Source organism: Tachysurus fulvidraco, chromosome 18, assembly GCF_022655615.1.
Source record: "Tachysurus fulvidraco isolate hzauxx_2018 chromosome 18, HZAU_PFXX_2.0, whole genome shotgun sequence".
NCBI lineage: Eukaryota > Metazoa > Chordata > Actinopteri > Siluriformes > Bagridae > Tachysurus > Tachysurus fulvidraco.
In genome coordinates this window covers 7,993,756-8,006,290 of record NC_062535.1, presented here as the reverse complement: position 1 = coordinate 8,006,290, position 12,535 = coordinate 7,993,756, and the positions used below count along the sequence as shown (strand labels likewise).

The window sequence follows — 12,535 nt, the reverse complement described above, 5'->3', positions numbered from 1 at the left end:
GGCGCCAGACATCTCCGAGAGATTCTGACTACTCTTTCTCTTCCTCATTGTGTATGGTGATGGAAAGTTCTCCACAGGAAACCCAAGCTGTGTACAGAACAGTTTCACTTGTGAGCACCCACCTCCCGCCAAGTTTCCCGCCCCTTTGTCTGAAGAGCAGTGGGATGACTGCCATGTTCTGTTGAATGAGGTGTCAGGATCTGAAGTGAGGGGACGCCTAACATAGAGTGCCTGCTTAAGCCCTTCACTCTGTTTTTATGCTTGTCCGAACATTGAGCTAGGACAAGAGAGAAGAGGGGAGGGGCCTGAAAGACAGAGGAAGGGTAGAAGTGCACAAGTAAGGCACTACGATAGCTTTTCCCTAGGCTCGATGTAGCAAATCTGCTGTCAGATTTGTTGAAGCATCACTAGCATCCTGGGCATTCTGCTGATGGCTTTTTCATCCTTTTCCACCTCTGGTCAAAGTTATAGCATGTGAGTATGAACTTTATTTGTCAGCGGAGCATGTTTCTGCTGGACTTATTACTAATAACTAGGAGACCTGCTATACAACATTGGGGGGCTGGTGATGGAACAAAAACATGTGCTACTGTGGATGCACTAAGCATGCAGTCTATTCCCATTTCTCTGTGTCTATAAAAATCTGGTTTAGGGTTTTTTTTTAATATGAGTTTTATATTGGGCAAATAGTTCACCACATCCTGTTTATTTACTTCTATCTTTTTTTTATTATTATTACTTCTGTATAGGGTTATTTACTATAGTTTATTTTTAATATACAGGATATCTTGCGTCTATAAAAATATTTCCTGAGGATTTTGTTTTCTTATTTTATCACTCTATATGCTCTGACATCATAAGTTTACACAGTAGGCGATAGTCATGTACACACGAAACAATAACTTCATATTTGCTTAAAAGTTTCACAGTGTAATAATTTTGTAATAATTTTATTGAACAGACATAAAAAATTGACCCATTCTGATAAAATTGCCAGCATGTATGATTTTTGATACGGCAATGTGGTTGCCACCTGAAAACATCAGCTTCAGGAGCATCAGTAGCTTCTGTTTTTAGCATCAACAGAAAACAAGAAAAGCAGCACTGTAGTGTATAAGGCTCTAAAAAAGAATTTATCAGAGGCTTTATCAGAAAAATGATTAAGTAGCAGCTAAACCAAGCTGTTGCCTTGTTGTTTTCTTACTGATGCTTAGCGCTTGTCTGAAAAACAAAACAAATTAGCTAGCTAGCCTTCTTTCCAAAACTGCATGCCACTAGAACTGCCTATACAGTAGTTACCTGATTTTGAGTAGCTGATAAGGAACAGAAATCCATCGTGGCTGTGGGTTAACACCTGTCAGAACCACCTTACTCTTAATACATAACACGTGATCATCTATGTAGTCTTGTGTTACCAAATAAATCCGGCTTGATCTAACTGGGAGAAATTTGCTTAAGAGGGCAGAATGGATTGCAGAAGATGCTCCAATTAAAAAATCTGCACACAGATATGGCGTAAGCGTGTAAATGTTTATAGTTAAATATCAGTTTGTCTAATAAATGTAAGCAACACAAGATTTTGTAAATAAAATCGTTTTTCTTCCTTGATTTTTTATATTAACAATGGCACCTCTGTATACTATTACTACGTTGGTACTAAAGATTCTTTCTTTCATCCACATCCATATTCCTACAACAGCATTCCAATTCATTTCAGTAAGTGTCTTGTTTAGTATGACACAAACTCTTGTACTTTATATTATCTGATGCTGTTGGTGTGCTTCATTAGCTCATGTATGTGAGCTGAGCAAGTCTCTGACATCACAGGGCTTTGTATTAACGTAGAGCTTAACCCTGAATCAATACAATGTGCTAGAACAACCTTGTTGTCAAAGGCTAATGACGGTTAGTGCTGTTGAAGCAGATACCGTAGTAGGCTATCAATTTAAGCTCAAGGGTAAAACTTACCTTTGAGGCGACACTGAGAGACATCGAGTGATATTCTTAGCAGCGCATTAAAAAGAAAGACAAGATTCTCATTCTGCAAGCTGAAGCAATTTATATTATTAAATGGAAATTATTAACTTAAAATAAACGAGTCCGTACGTATCAATCGTATATGTTATTGTTTTCCGAGAACTAACCAGAAACAATGCATTAATGTTAATGTTAACCAACTGTGTTGGTTTTTCAAGCCTTTTTATGGACCACCACATCCTAGCTCTAGCAAGCTTAAGTTCTATTCCTCTCAACAGTGATTAGCCGGCGCCGTTGCCCTGGTTGGATACCAGGCCTTCTTCCCAGCACGATTTTGGCCTACGCATCGGGCACGCTCTGTGATCTATTCACGGTGGAATGGTCCTTCTCATTCCGAAATGAAAGCCTTCCTTGTCCCTCTGCTATGGCTACTCCAGCCTGGCAACCATTCTCAAGCCTTCCTCCCTAGACCGATGCATTCCCCACATCAGTCATGAGCGGAATTTACAATAAAAGTGGAAAGTAATTTGTTTGCCATGGCTTTTCCCTCGCTATGGGTTTCCTCAGTCTATTGAAAGAGATCTTGAGTACTCTACAGTGACCGAGCTAACAAAGGGAATTGAGAGTGATGGGTCTAATACAAAAAGTGCATGATAAGGCGAACATGACAGCATGGCATCTATTCATCACTTCTATGAGATTCCTTTGTATTATTTTATTTATTTAATTTTTTTCGGAACACATTTCAGCTAACATGACAAGCTTTAATAGGCTTGAAGCACTGACTCTGCTTATCTTGTTGCTACACGTTATCACCATTTAAAAGAATAGATTTGGTTACATAGAAGAGCTTTTACAGATTTAAGGTTTGGATGACTTTAACAAAACATAGCCAAATATTTTCTGAAATTATCACAATATTTCCTGCGTTTATTTGAATATGATTCATATCAGTTATGGCTCGTTTTGTAATAACAGTTGTAGGCAGATAATGAAACATGCTGATTTAATTTAACTTGCCATCATTTTTTTTTTCCACATTAGTCTCTAGTCTAGCCATATACTGTACATCAGTTCTAAACAAATAAACCAAGCACTCTGTTTCTAATTAAAGCGAACATTCAAAGTCCTCTTTATCTTTCAAATGCAGTGCTTTAGTATTTACAGTGGCTCTGTAACTAAAGTTATGTAGAATCCAACAAAAGCAGACACAAGCTATGCTATGCTCTGTCAATAACAGGCTTGTGATAAGCTGTGGTCTAACTGGATGTTACATTTTTGCATCGAGTATGTCAGCATATTTTTCAACTATAGTCATGCCCATTAGGCAGATGTCCTCAAAACAGATGGTCAGTACAGCTTTTTCCTTTGCGGTCTGCTGGGGATCGAGCGAACCCACAGAGATTCAGAGCAGAAAAGAGCAGAAAATGATAATGTCAGGGAAAAATAATTTTGTGAAGGGCGAAGAGAAAACGTGAAATACTGTAGAGTATCAGTATAGCGAAAGTACAGCGGAAGTACAGAATATTAGTGTATTGTAGGGTAGGCAAGCAGGTGCGTACTTTTCCATACACAAAACAACACAGAAGCAATAGATTGTTATTTTTTTAAAATGAAATAATCCATATGGAGATTCTTCCAGGGGGGCACGGTGGTTTAGTCGTTCACATGTTCGCCTCACACCTCCAGGGTCAGGGTTCGATTTCCGCCTCCGCCTTGTGTGTGCGGAGTTTGCATGTTCTCCCCGTGCCTCGGGGGTTTCCTCCGGGTACTCCGGTTTCCTCCCCCGGTCCAAAGATATGCATGGTAGGTTGATTGGCATCTCTGAAAAATTGTCTGTAGTGAATGAGTGTGTGTGTGCCCTGTGATGGGTTGGCACTCCGTCCAGGGTGTATCCTGCCATGACGCCTGAGATAGGCACAGGCTCCCCGTGACCCGAGAAGTTCGGATAAGCGGTAGAAAATGATTGAGTGAGAGAGTTTCTTCCACTTTATGGAGAATACTGTAAATGGCGTACTTTCGGTATTTTTAGATATAGACAGATTTGTATTTCTTAATCTGTTATGATGCTGTGTCCAAATCCTAATTAATTCCTAAACAGAACAAAGTTTCCTATTTAATAAGTAGCCAAGTAAAACACTCTTTTTTTCTCCACCCTGTCCTGCCTTAGTGTCTATCCGTTCGTGTAGCAGGCAACATTTTTGCATTTGTATGCAGCCTCATGCTCTTTATACATCTAATCAAATTGCCGTTACTCTCCAGGAGCAGCAAACTAATCTTGGTTCTGTCATTCTTCCCGTCCGTGCTATTTACTTAGCATCCTGTGAATTTTCAATGATGTTCAATGATGTAGAGCCAAGTCATTCTTGAAGGGTAACTTGATTACAACGCAGGCCTGAGCTCTAAACAAGGCCTTGCAATGCATACAGTGAGCTCTATTAAGTGTGCAGGCACACACGTAATTTGCTGATGTAATGCTGATGTATTGCTAATGTCACTCGCATGGGTGTAGCTCTTCAACCTGCTATGTTCCCATCTCAAATCTACTGCATCACTGTCATGTTCACTTTGTTTGTACATATAAAAAAATTAATTATTAATAATAATAACAACGATAATAATAAAAGAAGCCAGCAGCTTTTTCAGTAGCCAAGCACGAAGACTAAATACACCACAAATTCACAGACATGCTACAGTGGTTCACAGAAATCACAGGAAATGCAAAGCGATAACTTGTGGCAAAGGGATTCAGGAGTGATTTGTCTGTTTCACTTATGATGTGTAAGTTTTGGCCATTGTGGTGGAATTCTCTGACTGTAGGAGGAAACATTTAGATGGACAAATGAACAGGAAGGTGGTATCGCTGTGCGACTGCTGCTACTGCTGTGACCAGTGGTGTCGTCTGATGCTACTCTGACATTTAGACTGGTGTCAAGACGATGTGAGCCAAACAAATTTGGAAGAGGAGTACTAAAAACAAGTTACAGTAGATCTAACCATGTTTATTACAGTATGTCATTGTAACTTTTGACCAATATATGGCATTGGCAAGAAAAGAAAAAGGATTTTGTCTGTGCACAAAATCATTAGAGGTAATGACTTATATTCTAGTTCGTAGCTTCATTGCCAAACCATTTGGACCAGTCAAAATTTGTTTAATAACTTTTGCCTAGCCCTGGCATAGAGTTCCAGAGTGACCCAGTAGAATAAGTGGGTGGATGGATAGATAGATAGATGGATGGATGGATGGATGGATGGATGGATGGATGGATGGATGGATGGATGGATGGATGGATGGATGGATGGATGGAACTTTTGTAAAAGTGGATCTAATGGTAAAACAACAAAGGTGATGTTTGCAAATCAGAGGAGTACAGTAGTGAAAAATTCTGTATATTGACAGAAAGTTTGTGTCACGGAGAGTGACTATTTGCAGCACTTGGCAAGTATTTGATCAGAATGCTCCTTAGACCATCCGCAATCATCGTACCAAATTTCACAATATTTTACCAGGCAGTTCTATGGGATGCCAAAGACATCCTAGCCAGAAGAAGGAAAAGAATAGGAAATGGTGGAATAACTATAGGGTGCTTATGAACTTGCTATTATATAATATTTATAATAATAATAATAATAATAATAATAATAGACATATTAACATACATCTACAATTAAAGGCCAAAAATAAGGAAGCACAGGCTAAAAGTGTGTCCTATTTCCATTCTATTAACCCCATGGTACAATTTGGCTGCATCACCCAACAGACTAATTAGCATTTTGCATGACAAATCAAGCATGAAGAAACTGGCATCTTATAATGGAAACTCATATGAATATTTTTTCGTAAATGTATAAGAAATGTCATCAAGAACTAGACTATATATATATATATATATATATATATATATATATATATATATATATATATATATATATATATATATACATGGTTAGCATGTTCGCCTCACACCTCCAGGGTTGGGGGTTCGATTCCCGCCTCCGCAGGAGCTTTTGAGCAACTTATGAATATGAGCGTCAGCATAATTTCTGAATTCATTATAGTTTGTATGTGATTTCTTTCCTGTTAAAGTTACAGTACTGGGCTGTAATTATCTTTCAGAATAAAGATACGCTACCAAGTCAAGTAAAGCCACATCGATTAGCTTTTATTGCCATTTGAACCATATATAGCTGATGCAGTACAGTACATAGTGAAAACGTTTCTCCAGGACCATGTTGCTACACCGACAACACAGAGCTAAGGACTTAAAGTAAGTTGTCCTATTCACATAAAGTGCATCCTAGTGCAAACAGACAAAAGACGGTGCAAACTATAAGACAATAAAAAAACACTACAGGACAAATACACAAAATAACACAGACCAGTGTGCATTCTGTACTGTATATTACACACAGTACATAGTGTGAAGATATATGTTATTACATATACACTTATGTAATAACAGCAGTAGAATGAGGTATTAAAATGTGTTGTTTAAACCAGCTTGTAAATAGTTTGTTATGGCGGTGCTGTAGACACTGATGTATATCGAACGGGTGTTTGAGTGTGTTTTCTGGGAGCGAAGAATGCATTTTTGAGTAGAAATGTATGGTTTGTTTTTATTCACAGTGTAGAATATGAGCATGAAAATCGTCTTAACCATGACCATGTTTCACGTTGCACTACTATCATAGCCACTAGCTGAGGATAACATTATCAAGAGCTTAGTGGAACATTATGTTTTGGCCAGCAAACATGGTCATGGGAAGGTGCAATGAATCAAAACCATCTGAAAGAGACCAGAGAATTAAACCCTTCATTACTGTTGCTCACCGGGAAAATCGACATTGCTGTGGAAAGAGTGAAAAAGTGTTACATAAGACATTTATTACACTCTGAGATACCTACAGGTTCTAAAGACTTAAACCCAACAGTGGTTGTGCTAACATTAGACTTTTCTAACACTACAGCTGTTCGTTTATCACAGCTCCTGAGTCGCAGGATGTTAAATGCTTTCACAACAATCCTGGCCAGAATGAACCTTTAAACCAGTGAGCTCTGGTTTGCACTTTTGCTTAGTGAGTGTAAAATTTCCAATTATTATTAGATAACATTCTAAAAACACGACCGTTAAAAGAGCAAGTGGTATATTGTATTAAAGACACTATAGTTTATGTAATCAGGGCAGCTCGGCAATGTATTGTATTGTATATGTATTGTACTCTTTCTCATGTTATCTTTGTGCTGTAAAGTTCATGCATCTGGATTAAAGGCTTTGGTAACATGTGAAGAAGACGAACGTGAAGAAGGTGAAGAAGAAAGTGAAGAAGAAGAAGAAGAAGAAGAAGAAGAAGAAGAAGAAGAAGAAGAAGAAGAAGAAGATGAAGGTGAAGAAAAAGATGTTTAAGAAGAAGTAGAAGAAGTTAAGAAGAAGAAGTTAATAAGAAGAAGGTGAAGAAGAAGGCAAAGAAGAAGAAGAAGAAGAAGAAGAAGAAGAAGAAGAAGAAGAAGAAGAAGAAGAAGATGAAGAAAAAGGTGTTTAAGAAGAAGAAGAAGAAGAAATTAAGAAGAAGTTAATAAGAAGAAGGTGAAGAAGAAGGCAAAGAAGAAGAAGAAGAAGAAGAAGGTGAAGAAAAAGGTGATGAAGAAGAAGAAGAAGAAGAAGTTAAGAAGAAGAAGTTGAGAAGAAGAAGTTAATAAGAAGAAGGTGAAGAAGAAGGCGAAGAAGAAGAAGAAGAAGAAGAAGAAGAAGAAGAAGAACAAGAACAACAACAACAACAACAACAACAACAATTAAAAGAACAAGAAGAAGAAGACAATATTATTGGTTTTCTTCACATACCATAACTCAAACCCATGCAAATGGATCTGATATAAATTTACAATTGATCTGAACTGTAAATATGGATATACAAACAAATCTGTGTTTTAACTGCATCACTGTACAGTAAAATGCCCATCAGTTGCTGTCAGAAGGTATTTGCTGAGTTTCATGTTGAAAGCAACCAGAACCAGGAGAGCTCTGCATATGAAAAACATCTATTCTTAGCACTAAAATTGGTACCATGGACTTTTTAAAAATTGATCTTTTGCATAAAAGAAACCCAGCAATAATATTTATTCTCTTATCCTTCGATGTCTCCCTTCATTTGCTTTGACTCATGACATTTTAGTTCAGGCTATTTTTAAATATATCTGTTGTTGTATTATGTCCAGCTGCAAATCTAGTTAATTAAACTTATAAAGTTAATTATAAGTTCTCATTCTTCTGTTTGCATTAACGATACCAAGAAAAAAAATATGAGTGATGAATTATTCAGTTTCAGTTAAAACTGAATAAACTGTCTATTGAGATGACCACATGGTGTGTCATGTTGACAGAGTTATCAGTTTATATTAACAATTAATACGCATATTCTTCATTCTGATTGGTCAGAAAGTGTCGCTACCTCACACTACCTCTGATGTAAACAAACGCACTCGTTCTAATACGTTATTATATCTATAGTAACTTGCATGGAGGACATTCAACATCCTTTTTTAAGACTTGATCTTTCCAGGTTTATCGGAACATGGCTGGTACAGAAACAATGATACTAAGCAAATAAAATGATCAAGGCAAAAATCTTAAGGAAGAAGAAGTTTATTCCAGCGTAGCGGTGATAATCTGCATGAAGTTCATCGGTGTAAAGAAGAACAAAGGACAAATCCGTTTTCCGCCTGTCGTTTAAATTGGGTTTCGCTTTAAATGTAAATTGAGTGTAAGAACTGAGTATCTCTCAAATGGCTGGGTGATGCTGTTGTCTAGCCGGATGTCTTTAACTGTTAATCATAGTCATGTACACCTTGGATTAGTATTGTTACACATGTTATCACCCAAACGGCTGGGTGATATTATTGTTTATATGGTAATCACGGTGACGTATACCCTTTGTTTAGTGATGGTCCTTGATGTCCTGCTGCTGCTGCTCCCATAGTAATAATCGATCAAGGTTATTCATTCAGATTGCTTTATGATACTTCATCCTTATTGGGAATGAGCTCTTTCTGATGTGTATCTTGGAGTAGAATCTGGATGTGCACAATCTGTAATTTCTTACAATAGCCATTATATCATGAAAACCAACTTATTTTACTTATATTACTTGATGTTTTGTGCTTTAATAAATAAAGAATAAACAAAAGCATTGGTAAAATTGCTAAGTATTAGGCGAATGAAACACCAGAAGAAAAAAAAAGTTCGGGTCATTCATGCCAATATGCTGATTTTATTTTATTTTTTTAAATAATATGCTTGGGGGGGGGGCACGGTGGCTTAGTGGTTAGAACGTTCGCCTCACACCTCCAGGGTTGGGGGTTCGATTCCCACCTCCGCCTTGTGTGTGTGGAGTTTGCATGTTCTCCCCGTGCCTCGGGGGGTTTCCTCCGGGTACTCCGGTTTCCTCCGCCGGTCCAAAGACATGCATGGTAGGTTGATTGGCATCCTGGAAAATTGTCCGTTGTGTGTGAGTGAATGAGTGTGTGTGTGTGTGCCCTGTGATAGGTTGGCACTCGATCCAGGGTGTATCCTGCCTTGATGCCCAATGACGCCTGAGATAGGCACAGGCTCCCCATGACCTGAGTAGTTCGTATAAGCGGTAGAAAATGAATGAATAATATGCTTTATTTTTATTCCTTTTTATATCCTGTCACTGTTAGAAGCCACCATAAGACACCGTGAGGAAGAAATTCCAGTTAAAGAAAGGACAAAGACAACTAACTAATAAATCCTGCTTTATGCTTTTACTTCTTTTTTGTTACCTGACAGCCTTCTGTGACCACATCGTATTGACTGATATCATATCAATACAAGCTGTCTGTAACGCGTTTGTACTCGCACTCTGATCTAATTTTATGGTTAAGCAGATTTTCAGATACAAAATGGTATGGGATAATAAAATCTCAGAATTCCCAGGAAGTCAGGCCTCCGCTTGCTGGTTATGCGTTTGCTTTAAACTCTGTAACTGATAAAACCACCCCCACGCCCCCCTTTTTTTTCTGGAAAGGAAGGCAGCTTTGTTTAGACAGGTAAATCTGGTGTGTTGCTTCATCTTGATGCTTTCTGTGATTTCTGTATTTTGCAATAGTTACAGTATTATCAGATTGGCCCAGATAAAGCAGAAGATCCTGAAACATCTTTGACTGGAGGTAATACGTCTCGGCTTCTGGTAAAGACGGAGGCTTATGTAAAATTAATTATATAAACAGAAGGTCATACTATTGCATCTTTAATGCTGAAATGAATAATTAAAGGGAACGCTGACGTTTCACATAGTGGATCTTTTGGTTGTTTCTAAAGCAGCTGTTCAAATCTTTCAATATTCTTCCTCAGACAAGACCCTTGTCAAAAAAAGCAAAAACAAATATAAAATAAATCAAATCCCTATTGTATGTGACATCTGTTTGATATTTCAGCCTATTTCCTTTAACATTTCAGGAATAAATATGTAATTGTGGTTGTAAATATAGAATATTTCTTATAAGATGTGCCAGTGTGAATTGTAAAGATAAGATAAGACGGAATATGAAATAAGTTTCGGAGTAACTCCCAGAGAATTAGACTGCAAACTAAAGGAAAAAAGCAAATAGCAAATATATGTCCTAGTGAGACCAAAACAAGCCATGCAAAAGGGATGTGGTAGCCTAGTGGTTAAGCTGTTGGACTACTGAGCGGAAGGTCAGGAGTTCAAATCCCATGTCCGCCAAGCTGCAAGTCCCACAACCCCAACCCTAAATTGCTCAGTTGTAGAAACTGAGCTAAAATGTAAGTCATTGTAATAACGAAGAATGCACACAGGTTGTGCTATTTTGTGTTTTTGTCCTGTACTGATTTGACTTGTCTTTAATCTCGCACTATTTGCACTAGCTTGCACATGATGCACTTTATGGGACTAGAAGATCTTTAAGTCAACTATGTGTTGTTCTACTGTATGTAACACCATGTTCCTGGAGAAACGTTGTCTTATTTCACTATACACTACGTCAGCTATAAATGGTTGACAATAAAAGCTTCTTGAATTGTAACTTGTATTGAATCTGTATGGACAGCAAACAAGTTTTGAGCATAAACTCCATACTACTGAAACATTACTGTGTTGTTTTATGGTGATCTAGGACCAGTATTATTGTTACCCTTACTATGTTACAGCGTCTTTGAAAGAATGTTAATAGAAAATATCTGTTACTCGTCGCTACGTTACAGTCTTGTATTTTCTTCTTTCTTTGGTTCTTTAGCTCTTTCTTTCTTTCCTTGACTAAATAAAACATCACACCAAACCTGTGTGGCTCAGAAGAGACCTGTTTGTACTGTATGGAAGCTAATAAATCATGTAGACATTTGCATTTTAGACACAGAGGTACTGGAATGGGTTACGGTATGTTAGGTTGTAGATCTACTGGAATAAAGGATGGTTTAGCTTTTGGGAATTAATGTTAATGTGGTCAAGTCAGTAATCAATGTCCTAGTTAATAACCAACTCCTAACATACTTATTGAGAAATTAATTAGTTATTACATTTACAAAACATTTACAAAGCATTTGATGCACATTTACAAATTGTAATCAATTTATTTATTTATTTATTTATTTATTTATTTATTTATTTATTTATTTATTTATTTAGCTAGCCTTCAGGTGGTCCAGTGGCAGGATCCCGGGGTCTCATTGCAGAGGTGTGACTAAATAATGTATAAATACTCATAAATATAACCTTTAAAAGAAAATCTACAGCTGTAGATTATATACAATTCGAATTTTAGAATATAATCTAAAACATTACAGAAAATTATTAGAATATTATTATAAAGTATACGGAAACATAATATGACATATTGTAAACGTTATAAATATGTGTTATTAACATTTATGTACAGTAAGTCTTACAGAATACAAGGTTAGCTTTGCATTGAAATCAGTGCAACAACAAAAAAAAAACCTTCTTGTAGGTTTCAGTCTAAAGCCAAATCACTGAAATATGTCTACGCTGAAATGAATGCTATGTCAAGCAGAGATCCCTAACACGCAAATGCGTTCTTAAACAATCGCTGCTGCCGGACATGTGATCCACTCAGATGTGCTAAATGTCATTAGAGGCGTAATCACTGCTGCTCCAGTCACACTGCATTACGCGTGAATTGTGCATTAAGCAGAACAGAAAGGCAGCATGCTAATGCACCCCTGGTGATCCGCTCGGTTGGAGAGGATTAACTGAACCGCATGTGTTATTATTGGAATCAAGCAAAACCCTCTTTAACTGCTAAAGCTTACTCTGTGTGTGAAGTAAGAAATGTTTAACAAATGTATGGGAGCATATAGAAAAAAAAAATTAAAAAAAGTTTTGTCTATGTTACATATTTGTTCTTTAACTTTTTCATTAACTCATATAATCCTTGGTTTGTCTTTGTTATTTGGACAAACACCTGTCAAGTGAAGTCAATAAATAATATATGGAAATTTAAGTGAGTTAACAAATGCCCCTGGAAACCTCACAAGACTCACGGGCAGGATTGTAGCCTCAT

The 12,535-nt window shown here is 37.2% G+C and overlaps 1 protein-coding gene across 1 annotated transcript in view; it reads left to right on the top strand.

The window, feature by feature from the left end:
- The first annotated feature begins 286 nt into the window (after nucleotides 1-286).
- The window catches only part of LOC113648947 (E3 ubiquitin-protein ligase Midline-1), a 50,250-nt gene continuing 38,001 nt past the window's right edge, over nucleotides 287-12,535 (top strand). Inside the window, exon 1 of the mRNA XM_027156484.2 lies at nucleotides 287-474. The gene's annotated coding sequence lies outside the window, so the exon portion shown is untranslated. The remainder of the gene's footprint in view (nucleotides 475-12,535) is intronic.